Genomic DNA, 19942 nt, shown 5'->3' on the forward strand with positions numbered 1-19942 from the left:
AAGTATTTTCTGTTTACTACAAGCCACAGAACTTTTTCTGCTTCTCTTCTTTCAGAAGCTGAGGCCGAGGATTGCTGAGTTCAAGGCAAGCCCCTGCCTCAAGAAATACATAAATAAATTAAAAATGATTCTGAATTTACAAGCAAGGTAATAAGATGGCAGGAGTGGTGGCTCATGCCTGTAATCCCAGCACTCGGGAGGCTGAGGCAGGAGGATGGCTGAGAGTTCAAAACCAGCCTGGGCTACAAAGTGAGCTCAAGGCCAGCCTGAACTGCATAGTGAGAACTTGTCTCAAAAAAGACAAAAAAATACAATAAAATAGAATAAGTAAATAAATAAAGGAAAAATAGAAAAGAACATTAAAAAAAAAGATGGCAGAATCCCCAATACCCCACCTTTGGTTTCTCCCATTGGTAATGTGGCAAATTGGTAGAAACACCTGTGAAAATAATGAAATGATGCTGATACATTATTAACTAAAGTTCACACCATATTCAGATTTTCTTAGTTTTTAAATTTATGTCCTTTTCTGGGCCCAGGATCCCCTATAGGACAGCCCCTGAGGTTAGATGCCCTGTTTCCTGTGGCTCCTGTCCACCATGGAAGTTTCTCAGTTTTTCATTGCCTTTGATTATTACCTGGTCAGTTGTGGAGCACCCTAGATGCATATTTTGTAGGATGCTTCTTAATTTGGATCTGTCAGTCAGGTGTGATGGTGTCTGTAATCCCAGCATTCAGGACTGTGGCAAGAGAATCATGAGTTTGGGGCATAGTGAGTTCCAGGCCAGCTGGAAACCCTATCAAAATAAAGAAAAACAAACAGAAACATTCAAAAAAGGTGGATTTTCCCAGCACTTGGGAGGTTGAGGTAGGAGGCTGGCCACAAATCAGAGGCCAGTCTGGGCTATGTACTGAATTCAAGACCAGCTTGAACTACAAGGCAAGACCCTTTCTCAAAAAATTTTTTTAAAAAACTTCTCTGATATGAGAACTTCAGCATGGAGTAATGAAAAAGAATTAGAAAATTTTAAAAAGCAAAATTTCCTTAGCAAATACTATTTTCTACACCAGGATTTTAACATACCTGAAGTTTCTCCACTTACAAAAGTTTCTTTTATTTATTGTGCCTCATAAAGAGATGCAAAAATGCTTTAGTGGGATGCAAATATCCCTTACCTATAAAACTACAATGTAAACATTACTTAGAACCACGAAACTGTTTCAGTGGCAGAGTAATAATTCTTAACTGTTGGAGTCTTACTATTGGATATAGTAAGTGCTTTACATGCTTATTCCTCTTAATTATCAGATTATAAAATGGGGTTTCCCAAAAGCAAAGTAAAAACTGTGCAGGTAGCCATTTATTTGGTGAGACGGTCCCAGAAAGCACATATGAGGTCATGCAAAGTAAGACAGGGTGGGAAAATTTCAGTTAACAAGCAGATGACTCTGGGAATTCAGCCCAGCGGGGATCCATTGTAGGAACTATGAATTAAGCCTCTAACTTGTCCCATTGACTCATCAAGGGCAGGAACATTTGTCCCTCCCTGGAGGAGGATTTCACCCAGGACATTAAATTCCTGGTACCTTTGGGCTGTGCAAGCTCCTGTGGCACCAGAAAAAGCCTAAGGGAAGCAAGGAGACAAGACAGGCCAAGAGGTGGCAGGTGACAGGAACCATCCTCTGCAGCTACCAGGGCTGAGCACAGGGTAGGATGCAGTGACAGTGTTTGCTATGCAATCACTCACCCTGCCCTCGTTGAATAAATTAGAATTCAGAAAGGTTACCTCTGCCCCAGGTGACAGCCCCAGTACACAGGTACCTTCTGAAGATGGTGGAATCAATGACAGAAATTTGGAGCTGGGAAGCATGTTAGAGATTTTTGGTTTTTTGAGGTTGGCTCTTGTTATGTAGTTCAAGCTGAACACAGATTTACTATGTAGCTCAAGCTGGCCTCAGACTCACAATGGTCCTCCTCCCTTAACTTCCCCAATGCTGGGATTAGTTATGCACTGCCACACTCAGTAGAGATTGCTAGTTTTATTCCCTAAAATAGGAAATTGAAGCTGAGAAGTGGTACAGCAACTTGTAAGTCTAAGGCCACAGAGGTGGATGGATTCAGAGCAGAACACAGAAATGACACCACAGACTTGCCCACAAGCAGGGCTCCTTATGCCAGTGCAGTGCTGGTAAATACATGTACTAGTTAAGAAACATAAAAGACACATTTACTTTTATTGCCAGTTTAATGCACATTACATTGGAAAATTAAGTTGTAGAAGGCCCCATTTCTTCTACTAGTGTCATAAGCCTGTGCCTGATGGGATGTTCAAGATGATTACACAGGTGATTATTCCTCCTCATGTTGCTGAATGCTTTCTCCATGAAGTTATTTCCTAAATAAAAGTGTTACCACTGAAATCACATTAGCCGTTAAAAATAAATGAACTGCTTGATAGGAACCACTTTGGGTGAACTAAAGTGTTATTCAATTAGCAAACCAAAAATTGTCTGCATAATCTTATTCATGTTCACAATTTCTTGAAAGTGCTTTGAACAGACTCACATAACTTAAAACATTAGAAAAATAAAATGTTTTCTGTAGGGCAAAAGGCAGTCTATAATGACTCATCATAAGATGACAGCTGCAATCTTTAAAATGTCATTATTCTTTTCCAATTATGATTTGATGAACTAACTCAGTGAAATACAGTTAAATATTCTCCATTGAAATAACACTAAAACTACAGCTTGCATTTTTAGAGAGGAGACAATCTTTTCATTTCATTTTATTTTATTTGTATTTTCAGCACTGGTGATTGAACCCATGAAGTGTTGAGCTGAGTTATATCTGTAGTTGTTTGTGTTTATTTATTTACACATATATATATTTTTAAAGGTTCACTGTTAAAAAATAAATAAATACGTAAATAAAAAGATCTCTGTTAGTTCCGCAGGCTGGCCTTGATCCTCCTGGATCAGCCTCCTGAATAGCTGGTATTTTACAGACTTGTGTTACCATGTTAAGTAAAACAAGTCATTAATTAAAATTTCAATTTGCAAATTAATGCCATATATGGTGATTCTTACTAAATAAGACCAAGTTGCAGTACGTGTTTTTGTCATTTTCTGGTCACTGGGACAAATACCAGGTGCCTGAAATTGAAGGGAGGAAAGGTTTATTTTGGGTCACAGTTTGCAGAGGTTTCAGTCCATCGTTGGCTGGGTCCAAGGCAAGTAAGCCTGATGCAGGAGTAGGATTGAGGAGAAGCTGTTCAAACTGTGGTTGTGGGAAGAAGGAGAGATTAATAAGGGAACCGAGCAGAGAGAGCCACCCTTCCAGGCCGCACCCACAGTTGACTGCCTCTTCCAATCCGATCAGGGAGCGAGATAAACATTTCCAGGCCACGCCCACAATGACCGGCTCTTCCAACCAGATCCCACCTCAGAACAGTAAATCAGCTCTGCCACTCCATTCTGCCAATCACCTTTCAGAAGCCTACCTTTGAGTGTGAGGTATTAGGGAGCATCTCGCTATATAAACCGTAATAGTATGACACTGATATTATTCCTCAAAAGAAAGACCCCGTATCCACACACATTGTCTGGCTTTTCCTTCATTATTTTTAACCACTTTGTAAGAACCCATTATATTTACATCTATTTGGCAAATATTTAGCTGATATAATGCCACATGAATTGCTATAAAGTTTTATCCTCGTCCAAATCTAAAACTAGGGTCTTTGTTTGCCTGCTCCCTGCCCTAAGGAGACAGAAATAACATACTTTATTCCTGCTTTCTTGAATATAGTTCTTTTCATAATGGACTATTTCTTATTCCTTTAAAATCTGTATATAAAAACGTCCAAGAATGTTCTTCCTATCTGTAGGTGTAGAATGTGTTAAAAGACAAAATTACAATAATGTAGTTTAAAGATCTCAGTTGACTTTATTTGTGACTATAGAATCCAGCAATTTTTCATTGCAGATCAAATGTTCGTTTTACTGACTAGATCACTGGAGTTTGATTTTACAGACAGAAAAGGACTGAAGAAAAATAGAAAACAAAGAACAAAAAATGGATCGGTCATTTCAAAATTACCTTCCTTGTGAAAAGAGATGGGAACAATAGAAAAAATAACATTACTTATTTGTTTGTTTTGGTAGTGATTAAAGCAGAGGAAACTGCATTATTATGCCAACTAAAACTGATCTATTTGGGAAATTGTGCTACGCTCCTTCTCTCCTTTGGTATCTCAGGTTAGTTTCCACTTGGTTCCATTTGAACTTCCTGTAAATGATTCCATTTTGCTCTTTTCACCTAATCTTTTGGGACACAGTATAGCTGACAACAAAGACCACCTAAAATTTTTATTTAACAGCCAAAAAGGTGGAGGCTGAAGAGGAGAGAGGGACAGAGCAAGCATGGAAATAATGGGCTCTTCCAAAAAAGTGGGGATTTAGCTCAGCGGCATAAGCGCCTGACTTCTAAGCAGACAGTTGTGAGTTCGATCCCTGGTACTGATAAAAAGGAAAAAGACAAAAAAAAAAAAAAAAAAAAGTCAAGGTAATAAAAAATCTACTGAGGGAAATATAATTTGTTATAGTCATTCCACCATTCACATTTACTTGAAAGCAGTCACTGGTTTGTTTCAAGATCCCACTGAGATTCGTCCTGATGGAAATGAATATAATCAGATGGTGTTCAGACAGAATTACGGTACATAATTTTAGGAACACAGAACTCATTATCTTTGATAAGGTAAATAAGAGAAACTATTCACTTCTTTAAGGTATACCTAATAAACATTTATATGGTCAAGAATGGCTCCTCTAAACCAAGCATGACAGTACACAGATGTGATCCCAACACTCGAGAGGCTGAGGCAAGAAGATGGCTGCGAGTTCGATGCTAGTCTGGGCTATATAGTGAGTCCAAGGCCAGCCTAGACTATGTAGCAAGACCTTCCTTCATAAAACAAACACAGAGAATGACTCTTCTTAAATGTTGTGCTAAAAAAAGCTAAAATGCAAAGTTAAAAAGATTGTTATTAGCACCAAGAGATTTGTCATTCTGTGCTATGCTTATTGCCCTAGTAACCAGGTACCTGGAGCACTGACCACATAGTTATAGATTAACTCACATGTTGCTATACTGTTCTGTATGCATCATCACCTTAGTAACCTGCTTGCTGTGTCAACCTTTGTTCCCTTTGTGAGAGACAAATGATGCTGTGTCAACCTTTGTTTGCTTTGTGAGAAACAAATGTTCCTGGAATTAACCAAGGAAAGAAATTGCGAAACCCACCAACTGCGAAATGCCTCTGACCTCAATCAAAGGGAAACGAAGGTCTTCCTTGTTCCTGTTTCTCATCGCTATGTACGTAACGGTCAATGAGCTAATGGTAATGAGCTATAAAAATTTGTCAAAATTCTAACCCAGTTGCACAGCTTTGCAAAGTCCACCTGCGCTTTGCCGCTGGTGCCAGCTTAAATAAAAGCGCTCTTTTTGTTTTTAATATAAGATGTCTTTTTCTTGAATAACATCTTGGGGCCTTGTTTTTGGGGTACAGCAATAAAATGTCAGAATTTTCTTTTTGTGCTGTGGAAGATGGTGGCCAGGTTAACTCTACCACTAAATGACACATTCACCCTTTATTTATTTTAAAACATGGTTTCACTAAATTGCCCCAGCTGACCTCAAACTTAAAATCCTTCTGCCTCACCTCCCAAATACTGGGATTATAGGTATGCACCATCAAACTCCACTTTAAAATGTTAGTATTTCTGGAATTCAGGGAAAATGAGTGATTAGCAACAATTCTGTCTCTGAGATTCAGAGTCTAGGCACCAGAAAGTAACAACTTTGGGAAGAAAAAAACAGGAAAATAGATCCCTCGGAATTGATCCCCAGGAACCAGGAAGGATCTGACAGAAAAATTAAAACTTACAGAGAAATTGAAGGGACAAAACACAACACCTAAAAGGGAAAGGAGAATCTGCACTTTCTCACCAGCTCCAGGCTCATGGGTGGGAAGAAAGGAAGAATGTGAAGGTGGGGCCGGCATGGTAATGCACACCTGTAACCCCAGCACTTGGGAGGCAGGAGGCAGATACAGGAGGATTGTTGTGAGTTCAAAACCAGCCTGGGCTACAAAGCAAGCGAAAGGCCAGCCTGAACTACATGGCCAGACCCTGTCTCAAAAAGATCAAAACAAAAGGCAAACAAAAAAAGTGACAAGGAGAACTCCAGAGGGCTTCAGGGAGAAACAGGTGGTGAATCAAACAGGCAGATGAGGTCAGCTGCAACAGCTGGAGAGTGACGCCATGCAGGTGCCCACTATCGCTGCTGGAGAAAATGAGTGGTTGCATGGATTCCAAGAGGGTGAAATGTTTGAACCCAGGGCTCAGAGCAGCCAAGGGGTGGCTTCAGTTCAGGGCTCCAACCATTATGTTCCCAGTGATCAGGTGGGGGACACCTATAGGAGACAGCTGTCATCAACCTGGCAAGAGACCACCTGAAGGGCTTAAGCTAAAGGACACAGGCCAAGGCCAGGCTCAGCCCTAACTGCCCTGCTTTTGAAATTCGCAGAATTGCTGCCTTCACCCTAATCTTGCCTGCTGTGGTCTGCATCCAGCATGGGTCTGGGGTCTGCCTGCCTTCCCCAGCTATCAGTGTAAGCAGTCACATTTTGACTCCACACTGCCCCCAAATTGTAGATCCTGGAAGAAAATGACATGGTCATGATCACAGAGAATTTTTTTTTTTTTTTCTGTTTCTGTATGTGCTGTTTTTTTTTTTTTTTTTTTTTATTGTATTGTTTTTTCATTTTCTTTCCCTTTTTTCTTCTTAGCCAGTTTATTGGGGCTTAGGGAATTTTCCTTTGTCCTTCTTTGTTGCTTTTCATTTCTTTTTCTTACTCCTTTTTTTTTCTTTTGTCTTCTTGCTTTTGATTTTTTCTTCCTTTAACTTTTTCTCTTATTTTTAGTCTCTAAATATTTCCTTTTTCTCTTATCTTTTATTTCTTGTCAGTTTTTTCTTTCACTTTTACCTAATTTTATAAACATCTTTCTATGCCCTAAAAAGCTCTTTTGTACCAATTCTAAGTTTAAAGTTTCAGAGATTTCCTCCTGTGTCTCCCCACTCCCCAACCTAAATTTTTAACAGTATAACCATAAAGCTTTGTTAATCTTATAATAGTCAATACTGTAAAATTACTGTTGAATTCTTTTCTGCCATTAGTGGAGATATAGCTGACATAGTTAGTACGTATCAGCTGTTAGCCAGTACCTGGGTTGTCTTAATGTTTACCCAATAATTGTAGATTTCTTCTCTAGCATTCAGGGCAGTGCATAATTGGTTCTTATGGTAAATTAATATCCAATTTGTCTTGGATATTACTACTATCGCTGATTCACTTTATATTAACAGGGTCACGTACTTGTATTTCTCTATAAACCAACACTCAGATTACCTTAGTGACATCAACAGTGCTAAAGTACATTCCCAAAGGACTTGGTTGCTGAGCTAACTAGACTACACCTTCCCTTCACAAATTAACCAAGGTGTTGGATCTTGTGACTCTGACAAAGGATTATAGTTATCCACGCCCAAAGTACATCACTGAAAAGCATAGATTAGGGATCTCTGTACTAGCAACAAAAAGTTTTTAAATTTCAGTATAAAACAAACAAAAAAATAGGAAAAAAAGGCAATAAAATGGCTCCCCAATTTTTCAACTCTTCCTAAGTCAATCTATGGCCACCTAGGGGCAGAATGTCATAAGCCATACATCCAAAATACTAGAAAGAATAATAGAGAAGCTTAGAAAACATACCAAAGGGATACTCAGTGGATCAGAGAAGATAGAGTTAAACATAGGATGGAAGTAATAACCAAATTAGTGCAGGAGAGTTTAGAAGACACTAACAAAAAGCTAGATGAGCTAAAGAAAATAATACAAAATATGAATGACCAGTTTACTATATCACAATTGAAAGAATTAGAAGATAAGCTTTCAAGGATGCAAAGACACAAGACAACAGGAGAAAAGTAGACCCAACAACTGCTAGATAATGTAAAGAAGACTAAGCTAAGAATAATTAGAATAAGTGGAAGATCAGAGCCAGGCGTGGTGGTGCACACCTGCAATCCCAGCACTGCAAGGCTGAGGCAGGAGGATCACCATGAGTTCAAGGCCAGCCTAGGCTATATGGCAACATGCTGTTTCAAAAAAGAAAAGAAAAGAAGAAAATCAGAAGACAATACAAATGGCATAAAAAAAGAAAAAAAAAACCTGTTCACAGAAATAATGGCAGAAAACTCCCCAAGTACAGGGAAAGAAATGAGCACGTATACAACATGAAATAGCCACAATCAAAAGTGAAGCTCTTGGTGCTACATTACCTGCAAAACATGGGAAGTCAGCACAGGGACAAAATATTAAAGGCTGTTAGAGAAAGACAATTAGGCTGCCTAATGCCTAATTAGGACATGGTAGTATACCTCTTTAATCTGAGCACTTGGGAGACTCGGGCAGGAGGACTGCTGTGAGTTCCAGACCAGCCTGGGCTACCTAGTGATTTTCTGGCCAGCAAGAACTGCACAGCAAGACCTGGTCTAAAAAGAAAAGAAAGAAAGATAACAAATCACATACAAATGTAAATCCATTAGAATTATAGCAGACTAGCACTGGGACTTGGCTCCTACAAGAAAAGAAAATTTATAACAGACTTCATAAACACTAAAGGCCAGGAGGACTTGGAATGAAGTGTCTTAAACCCTAAAATATAACGACTTCCAACCCTAATTTATGCATCCTGAAAATCTTTCCTTCAAAATTGATGGAAAGGGCCGAGTATGGCATCACACACGCTCTAGGACTTGGGAGGCTGAGACGGATGACTGTCAACAAGTTTGAGGCCAACTGAGGCTACAAAATGAGTTCAAGGCCAGCCTGAACTGAACAGTGAAACTGTGTCTCAAACACACACACACACACACACACACACACGAGTTGATGAAAAAATAAGGTAAAAATTTGGTCTGTGAGCATAATTTGTTTGTCATCCAAAATATATGTATATCAAAGCAAATTTCTCTATAAGAAATACTAGAAACATCAAGAGAGTGAAAACAACCTACAGAATGGAAAAATAAATCTGCCAAAGGATTAACATCCAAAATACATAAAAAAAACCTCAAAAAGTTAGACCCACAAATTTCAAGAACCAATCAAAATGATGAGAATCTAAAATAAACAGGTATTTCTTAAGTGAAGAAATACAAGTGTTCAATAAATACATGAAGAAATGTTCACCATCACTGGCCATTCAACACATGCAAATTACAACACTGAGATTCCATCTCACTCCAGAAAAATTAATTATCATCAAGAAATCAACCAATAACAAATGCTGGGGACAGGGGTCCTGCATTATAGGTAGGAGAACACGTTGGTACAACTCCTATGAAAATCAGAATTAAAGATGCCTCAAAAAAGTAAAAAGAAATTTCTTTTGACCTAGCTGTTCCCCATCTAACCATCTTCCCCAAAGAGTTAAGGACATCATAGTACACACACCCATATTTATAGCAGCACAACTGATAGTAGCTAACTCTTGAAAGCAGCCTATATGTCCATCAACAGATGAATGGACAAAGAAAACGTGGTATTCATATACAGTGGAGTACTACTTTGCCCTAAAGAATGATAAGTTTGAGTCATTTTTAGGAAAATGGATAAACCTTGAGACCATAATTTTATGTGAAGTAAAAGTTTAAATACTGCACAGCAATATTTAGTTATCCCTCAATGCTTCATAGGTGTGGCTTTGGGAAGTTGGCCAAATCATGGCTGTGCAATACTGGATTAAGGATGTGATAACTGGATCACCCCTCTAATTGGATTAGAATAGTTTTGGGTGTTACTGAATGAATTTACTGAAGAGAGAAGCCCAATCCATGGTGTGAGTGGTACCATTCATTAGGCTTATAGCTTGGATGAAACATAAGGGGACTGAAAGCAGGCAGGCTCACTGCATTTTGCCTGCCCTGCTGTGGACTGTTTGTCCTCTGTGATGCTCCTCTGCCATAGCACCTTGACTTGGAACCAACTATGGACTGAAACCTATACAAACTGTGAGCTAAAATAGACCTTTCCTCTTTTAATTTTGGGTGTGGAGTATTTTGTCCCAGTAACAAGAAATGTAACTAAAACACAATATATAAATAAAAAACAAAATAATAGACAAAAACAAAAGAGAAAGAGAAAACTTGTAATTCAGAAGAAACAATGTATCTAAAAGTATATCTTGAGCCAGACATGGTGGTACATGCCTGCAGTCCCAGCACCCGGGAGCTGAGACAGGAGGACCTCTGCAAGTTCAAGGCCAGGAGGACCTCTGCAAGTTCAGGTTAAGTAGTAAGACCCTGTCTCAAAAAACCAAGTATTGTATTAGTATTAACAATTGTGTTATGTGTTTTATGTGGGGGGGGTTGCCTTTTATTCTGGATGTTCATTTGTAATATGATAATTAACTTTATAAACACTTACAAAATGAATGAATCTAGTGGCAAAAAATGTTAATACTTTTATTTCAAAGAAGTGTCTCAAAGTAGCACAATTGCCTCTTTTTATATTCAAGGACTAGTGCTTCGGTACTAAATACTTTCTTGTAGTGTTTTCAAGCTTCACAGACAGTGTCCATTTAGCAAGTGCTACTTTCTCTGTAAACCCCAGCAGTTCTCCAACACCTGCAGGGGTCCAGCAGTTCCATTCTACTCTAACACTACTCATAGTCCTTGCAGACCCCATAGGTTACACGCTCAGTTGTACACAACTGTCTTCACCTCAGAACTGCAAACTCAGAGGTCAGCAACACTCCTTACTGTCTGGTGTGGCTACAAATCCAGCGTTCTTAAGACTCCTTCAGACTTGATAACTTGTTAAATGACTGGCAGAACTCAAGAAAGCACTGTACTCCAAGTACCATTTTGTTACAAAAGACACAGATTTTTTGTTTTTTGCTTGCTTGCTTGTATTTTGAGACAGGGTTTCACTAGTTCTGTGTCTTACTTTTCTTTTGTTATTGAGACAAAATATCCCACACCCAAAGTTAAAGGAGAAGAGGTTCGCTTAGTTCATAGTTTGTAGAAGTTTCAGCCCATAATTGGCTAGTTACAAGTCAGGGTGGCTTGGCAAAGAGATGTTGAAGAGAACAGTTCATGCATGCACAAAATACCAAAAGCAACAAAGGAGCTTAACAGCATCTTTCTGCCCTTTTATCTTATCCAGACTACTTAGCTCACACCCACGAATCAATCCCAGTGTCTCATGCTCTACATCTAGTGACCTCTGAAAAAGCACTCCCATCACTGATGAGACATTGCAGAGACATCTAGACAAGCCATAACATCCTGGCTGGACTAAACTTGCTACATAGCCTGGGCTGGCTTCAAACTCACCATCCTTTTGCCTCAGCCTCTCAAGTGCTAAGATTATAGGCATGCAGCACTGCACCTGGCATGAAGGATGCAATGTAGACTCAGCCACACAGAAAAGATGCAGAAAAGGGAGAAGTCTGCAGGAGCAGAGGTGTCAGCTTCGTGGAATGAGCGTGTTATATGTTCACCAACAAGGAAGTTGGCAGAACCTCCTTAGAGTTTTTTTTAAAGGTTTCATTATATCACCATGATTAAACCATTAACCACACAACTACATGCAATCTCCGGTCCCTCTCTTCTTCTCTCCCCAGAGGTGAAAGAGTGAATTAAACGCAGCAGTCCTCTGATCCTGCCCTAGGACTTCCTGGTGAAGCCAGACGCTCCCTAGAAACCACGGGCAGGCCTCCCAGGAGTCACTCTACTAGCACAGAACACACATGGCCAAAAAGGGCTTTTATGAAGAACAGAGGGCACTTTTCCAAATAACAAAGGAATCCGAAAATCCCCAAGGTCTTAGAATTATAGAAGGACAAAGACCAAATATGCTGTGTATTATTTTCAAAACATCCCAGTGATGAAACAAAACAAAACAAAACAAAACAGAAAAACGAAACCAAAACAAAACAAAATAAAAACCCTACTGTATATGCAAGAGTAGTGATGAATGGGAGAGAGAAAGCAAGAATATACATACCTGTTTTAACATGTTTGTCAAATCATGGTACAAAATGGAATACGTGATATTTTCCTCAGTTTAGAAATTGAACTGAGGCAGAAAGATTACTGCAAGTTTGAGGTCAACCTGAATTACAGCAAGACCCTGCCTCAAAAAAAAAAAAAAAAAGAAAGAAAGAAAAGAAAAGAAAGAAATTGAAGTTACATTTCATGATAGAGTCGTGTATATGTGTGTATATACATACACTTAATTTTAAATTAAAAAAATGGGCATTTGTTAATGCTCAGTAATGGCAGATTGGGAAAGTTAGCTATTGGGAGAAGACCAGACCTCATAACGATTAGCAGTAGCCCCCAATTCTTCCCTTTCCCCAGCCACCTGGAATCTACTTCCCATCTGTGTGGTTTTGCCTACTCTGCACATAGAGATGAAATCATACAATATATGGTCATTTGAGATTGGCTGTCTTTACTCATGCTGTAGCACAGATCAGCAGTTCATTCTGCATTTTATTTGTTCATTATCTGCCAGTATACTGATGAGCTCTTTCCAATTTTTGGCTATAATGAATAATGCTACTATGAACATTCTTGGATAAGTTTTTGTGTGAACATATATTTTTGTTTTCTATCTTGAGGGTCCTCCAAAGACCCTTGTGTTAAAGGTTTGGACCCAGCTTGGCACTCGTGAGAAATAATGGAGCCTTTACATTGTGGAGTCTCCTTGGGAGGTCTTAGGGTAGTGGTGAGCTTACAGCACACATGCTACTTTGTCAAATGCTCTAAAACTTTTGCTATCACAGCTTTAGGTCACTAGAGATGGTCCTTGAAGGGTAGTGAGACTCCAGTCCTTTCTCATCTTTGTTCTCCAGCCATGCAATGAGAAACTTGTTCACTACACGCTTCTACCATGACGTGCTGCCTTGCCATGGTTCCAAAGGCAGCAGGAACAACCAACCATGGACTGAAGCCTCTGAAACCATGAGCCAAAATAAACCTTCCCTCTTTTTAAGTTAATTATCTCAGGTACACACACTTAGGAGTAGAATTGTGCCCTATGTTATCTCTGTGCTTAACTTTTTGAAGAGCTTCTGTGATACTTTTCAAAGGAGTGGCACCATTTTACATTCCCATTGGCAGTGGCTCTTACATTTCCACTCATACAGACGCTAAAATTATGCCCTTAGTTCTATTTTTTAAAATGATGTTATTGCCCTGGCTTGGGTCAGATGCTGTCCTTGCATCTGTGCAGCTAAAGAGTTACCCAAGAATACAGCCACCCGTGGCTATGAGAAGGAATGTTCCCTGGGGGAAAAAATGATACACAGGCAAATCTAATACATGCCTACCACGGAAACCTAAAGTTTTAGGCTAGTAACCTTCCCTCCAGTGATAATATTGAATGAGTAGAAGCACTTGAATTGATAAAATAACCAGTAGGGTGCTATTGGGGTTCAGGTCATACATATCTGGGGCCTTGTGTAAATATCCTAAAATATTCATGATAATCCCATTCAATAATTTGTCCTCCTCAAAAGGCCAATGGTGCTTTAGTTGATAAACTCAGTTCTATACTAGTAAACTGCTCTTTTTAGGTTGAGAATCTGCCTAGCCAGAACAGTCTATTTCCCAGATTCTCTTTGCAGCTGATTGTGGCTGTGGCATTACCCTCCTACAAGGAAATAGCAATGTGGTATACAACTTTTCACAAGTGTCCTTTGAGAGAGGAGTTACAGCCTTCTCTCTGCCTTCTTCCCTCCTGTTAGCTGGAATGCAGATACGATGGCTAGTGCTGTAACAGTCATTTAGAGGATGGAGTGGAAATCCCATTCAAGCAACAGTAGAACATGGATATGGAAGGAATCTGGTTCCTTAATGATTACAGTTATATCAACTTTGAGATGCCTGTAGTTGCATGTGAAAAAAATAAACTTTTTAAAAAAATTATCTTTTTAATTAAAAACAAGATGAATCCTTTTGTGCTTCTAAGGTTTCCTTTAAAAATTTATGCCCTGCTGGGGATTTAGCTCAGGGGCAAGCACCTGCCTTGCAAGCAGACGGTTGTGAGTTCAATCCCCAGGACCAATAAAAATTTAAAAAAAATTCATGTCCATATTATCTGTTTAAATAACTATGGACAAGCCATAAGTCTGCACCAAGTGGGCCCTGGCTCCTCTTTCCCCAAGGGCAGCTCATTCTTGGTTCTTATAAACTTCTTTTTTTAATATCACTGTTATTGTGCTTTCTGCCACTCTTAGCTAAACCAGATTCATATAAGCTAGGCACCTTTTCAATTGTTTGTCTCCCTTGTTTGGTTTTGCTTTTTGTTTTTGTTTTGTTTTGTTTATAAGTGCTGGAGATACCACCCATGACCTTCACACTGAGCTACAACTCCAGCCCTTTTTTCATATTTCATTTTGAGACAAGGTCTCACTAAATTGCCCAGAATGAGCTGGAACTTGTGATCCTCCTGTCTCAGTCTCCCAGAGTACTGGGATCAGAAGTGTGCACCACCAGGCTTGGCTTTGCTTATATTCTTATGTACTATATACTTTCCCTGTGACTTCCCATAATTCACAGTGCACATAGGTCTGCCTGTGTGCAAGCCACAATTCCCTTGATGCACATACATACCAAAACAAATCTGATTTATTGAGCCCTTCCTGCATGCTAAAGACTATTCTGTGAAACCACTTTACATTGCATTAACTTTATGATTTCCTACATCAAATAAATAAATCCTATTACTCCCACCTCTTGCTTTTTTTTTTCTTTTGTAATACTGGCAGTAAACTCAGGGTCCTGCACATGCTAAGCAAGCACTATACCACTGAACTATAGCCATCCCACATTTTTTATTATTTTATTTTACTTTTTTGAGACAGGATCTCACTATGTATTTCAGGCTGGGCTTGAAGTCATTATGTAATCCAGGCTGGCCTTAAACTCATGGACATCCTCCTCCCTCAGGTTCAGTGCTGAAATTACAAGTGTGTACCATCTCACATCATTTTGACTTGGAAAAGTTAAGACTCAGAAAAATTGGGTGACTTGCTCAAGTTCATACACAGTGTACATGGGAGATGCCCTCCTTCCAGAGCCCCTGTCTGTAACCATCCTTCAAGATACCAAACAATTAATGAAATCCAGGACAAACTGGCAATGTGAAAACTAATAGTCCTTTATGATTAATAAGCAAGAAGGACCCTAATCAGAATTGCAGCTACCTCAATACAAAGTGACGATGCCTCTTGAAACTTGGGAGAAATCAATGTGCATTTACCAAGGATTCTTTTGGTTAGTAGACATTTTGGTAGAGTGCTAAATTAGAATCCTTACCACTGTTTAGATATGTGCCAAATGAAGCATATACATATGAAATGTTAACACATTTATTAGATTGCTAATAAAACATGGAAAAGGGAAAGTCTGGGAAATTGCATGCCCTTCACATGTAATCAATGTAGTCATGTATTTTTAAAAATTAACTTATAGTCTGTCAGGCAACATAGAGACCATATGTAATGATTAAACTAGATGGCCAGCTCCATTAGCCTGAGAGACCCCAGGCACATTTCTGGAGTGTGGCAGTGTGAGTTTTGGGACATGACACTTCTGTGGCTTCCCCTAAGGAGAGGACCTTCTACTATTTCTCCCCTCTAAATGTTTGTTGGACACTTGGATTATAAAATGTAAGTATCTTTGGTTGTTTTTTCAGACAATGTCTTGCTGTGTATTCCAGGTTGGCCTTGAACTCATGGGGATCCTCCTGCTTCGGCCTTCTGAGCGCTGGGGCTGCAGGTGTAAAGACCTGCAGTGGGCTGATAACATCCGAGTATCTTGAATTGACACTCAAAACATTCCACAATCAGTTACCAGTCTATCTTTTATTTGGTTGTTTTTTCTTTTTTTTTTTTTTTTTTAATTTTATTTTGAAAGTATACAACAGAACAAGTCAGAATAAAGCCAACTAAGATCGTACAGTGAAATTGACACAGAACTTCACAGCAGGTTACTGGGATAACAGTAATAGGTATCACAGTATATTTTGTTACCTTTATAATAGTTGTTGTTTCAATCACCTATATCAAAATGATATGAAATATAGAACACTATAGAACTTATCAAAACAGAATATTGAATGGAGCAGTAGCATTAATCAGAAAAGAGCAAAACAGTGATAAAAATATTTGCCTTCAAAGAAATGGTAGAAGGAAGTCCCCTTTATTTGCTATAGTCAACCTCCCAGGAGATGCTCAGATTTCTGGTTCCCATTTGCTAATGGGCGGGGGGCAGGGGGGAGTCAGGGAAGTAGGATATTTGACTCTAGGCCATGTAGCAGTAGGTTCACTATTGCTTAGCAGGGAGGCAGGATGGTCATTTGTTTTCACAGCATCCTCAGTTCCAACATGGCGTGGATCTCAGGAGCTGCTGCTGGTTCTTCCCCTGGGAGACCTGTAGTCTGCCACCCTGCCTCCGCTTACCAGGGAGGGGAGGTGCTGGCTTGGCTTCCCAGAGACCTAAGTTCCAACCTGGCGTGGATCTCAGGAGACACTGCTGCTTCTCCCCCTGAAAGGGCTGCAGTCTCTATTCGGTTGTTTTTCAGTCCACCAGCTTTTACAGAGATGTGAAGGGTTACAATGTGCATGAGGGACAAATAAATAAGAGAATCGTGGTTGCTGCCCTGGGAAGGTCTAGCAGGGAAGAGGCCCAACAAAGCAGGCTGGGGGATTCAGTAAGTTAGAGTAGTGAGTATTTCTCACTGAGTTGCAGCAAGAAATACTGAGTTACACAAGCCCTTAATGCAATGTTGACTCCGCAGTAGTTATTAAGTTGTAGAAGGGTCACACATGCAGTCATCAAGACGACTCCCTTGTTTTAGGGTCAGCTGAATTGAGTTTCTGAAGGAAATTTAAGTCAGTTATAATAAAGAAAGAAGGGAAATGGTTGGAGAAAGACTTTGCTTGACTCCTCCCCGTTCCCTCATTTAGTGGGTTGAAAGACAGGGCCCCCAAAGATATATATGTATCCAATCTGGAACCTGTGAATGTTTCTCTCTCCCTCTCTCTCTCTCTCCTTCTCCCTCTCCCTCCCTGTGTCCCTGTGAGGAATGGAGACAGGAGGGGAGGAAGATGACAACAGAGAAGTCATAGAATCTGTCAGGAGGAAGAAGTGACATGGGGCCGAGTGGAAGCATGAAGACAACAATCAGAATATTTTATGGGAAACAGGAACGAGGGGCTAACTGATGCTGATTGCAGCCAAAACCCGTCTGGCATGAGTTCTGGCTCTGCCGTTTATTGATTATAAATTAGTGGGAAATTAAGTTATCTGGATCTTGGTTTCCTCAACTATAAGGCAGAGGTAATAATAGCTTCTACCTCCTGGGACACTGTTGGGGAAATTAAATATATTAATATGTTTGAAGCACTGGGCTGAAGGTCTGGCATACAGTATGAAATAAGTCTCCTGAAAATATTATTAGAAATAGTAGCAAATTTAGAATTCAGATGTGAACACTGGAAAGAATTTCCAAATCGTTAGTCTAATTCTCCCATTGTACAAATGGAGAGACTGGGGCTTCAACAGAGGGACTGAAAATTGGTCAGATAGAAAGTGATGGCTAGGCACTGAGACAAGATGAGATTAATTATCTGACAATCTGTATTTTTTTCTAGATGCACTACACAGATAGATTTGGGAATCATAATAGGTGATTATTTAATCTGGGGAATAGGGTGGCTAGGGCAGAACCAAAGAATGAGTAGAGAATGTGGAATGAAGGAATGGAAAGAAGCACTAGCAAAGGGACTGAGAGAGAGAGAGAGAGAGAGAGAGAGAGAGAGAGAGAGAGAGAAGCAGACAGACAGACAGACAGAGAGAGAGAGTTATAGAAGACAAGACAAGGTATTTTAAAAACCAAAACTGGCCAGTCGGGTCAAGTACACAGGTTAGGAAAGATAATTTTAGTGCAAAAATGAATGACTATATTTGAAGGCAATGTGCTACAGAAATCAGTTTTTTGAGACATTTGCTATGATGTAAATGTCTATATTCTTCCAAAATTCATATGTCACAACTTATCCTAAAAGTGATAGTATTTAGGAGGTATGACCTTTGGAAGTGACTAGGTCAGGAGGGTGTACCCCTCATATCTGAGATTAGTGCCCTTCAAAGGGCTGAAGTGACAGCATTTCCCCCACACTTAGAGGCACCATCTATGCAGCAGGTCCTCACTGGACACTGAGTCTGCTGGGTCCAAAGCCTTGAACTTCATGGTCTCCAGAACTATGAAAAATAATTTCTCTTGTTTAAAAATCACCCCAGCCAAATGTGGTGGGGAATCCCTGCAATACCATTACTCTGAGAAGATAAAACAGAAGAATTGTGATTTCAAGTCCAGTCCACGCAATTTAGTAGCTTAATGAGACCCTATCTCAAAATAAAAAATATAGAAGGCCTGGGGATATAGCTTAGTGTAAAAGTCTTGGATTTGATCCCCAGTACTGTCAAACAGCCACTGCCAGTGGAATTCAGACCCTGGTGTTACGTGTTGCTTCTGTTTGGTGAGACAGAACCATACATGAAAGGTAACAGAGATCCTATTAGACACAGGCCCTAAATAACTACATGGAAAATAGTTTTCTGCTTCTCTGTAAAAGCTGGGGTTACAGGTGGTGTCACACTTTTTGCTAATGGGGGAAAGTGTCTGTCTCCCAGGGAATCCCTCTACCGGACTCTGGGCTCCAGCCCCACCCCAGCCCATTTCGTCAATTATTTACTGTCTCCCTACTTCTTCAATATACCCTTCTCTCTGCGCACAGACACGGTCATATCTGTTCTGAAACAACAATCTCCGGTTACCTGCTTTGCTTAGCCCCTCTGCGGACGTCTTCCTGCTGTCTTTGTGAATGAGTCTCTCTCACACTTGGCCTGCCTGACCCCACCATCACCCTCTGGGCCCGGCCCCTTTCCCCAGCTCCCTTATGACAGCTCCCCATCCTCACCGCCGCTGACCCAATGGCTCTGCTCTTATTTCATGTCATGTCTTATCTACCTTGGCAGTGTCTCTGGCGAGCTCTTCCTCCTTCTGCTCCTGTGCTTCTGTGACGTGCCTGGCAGTCTCCCTTTCCCCTCTAGCCACCCTTCCAGGTCCCCTCCACAGGTCTCCTTTTCTCTTTCACTGGTAAAGATAGGCCCAGCGTCTGTCCCTTCAGTGTGCTGCTGCCCCGAAGAATTGCGCCATGAAGCACTGAGCTATATACTCAGCCCTTCCTATTTTTTGAGTCAGGTCCTTGCTACATCACCCAAGCTGCTCTTCAACTTGTGATCCTCCTGCCTCAGTATCCCATAGCTGGGTGACGGTCAAGCACTGCCGTGCCTGGCTGCCTGTGTGTCTTTCTTAGCAAATTCATCCTCACCTGTGGCTTAAAGGTCCATTTGTCAATACTAATGTCACACATCCTTGGTTCCCCAAACTTACATCACCAACTGCCTTCCAGATACTTTAGTTGCAGTGGGTACCTCAAATTTAGTATGTCCAAAATGGAATTTATCATTCCATCCATTTCCAAAACAACTCCTTCATGTCCTGTCCTGATACATGGTAACCACTGCCCATCCAGCTACTCTGCTAGATGCATGGCAGTGACCCAAACTAATTCTGCACCCCCCAGGTTACCTGGCTCCCTGGCTTAGCCACAGACTCCTGTCTCCCAGGCCCACCTGCTCACCTCCCTTTCTCAGCCACCATGGGACTTTCCTGGATCTTCCCTTTTCCTTCTCTTTCTTGGATCATTTTTGTGTGTCCTGCTGACAGCT

Source organism: Cavia porcellus, unplaced genomic scaffold, assembly GCF_034190915.1.
Source record: "Cavia porcellus strain 051 isolate PalLab524CR breed Dunkin Hartley unplaced genomic scaffold, mCavPor4.1 scaffold_4, whole genome shotgun sequence".
Classification (NCBI taxonomy): Eukaryota; Metazoa; Chordata; class Mammalia; order Rodentia; family Caviidae; genus Cavia; species Cavia porcellus.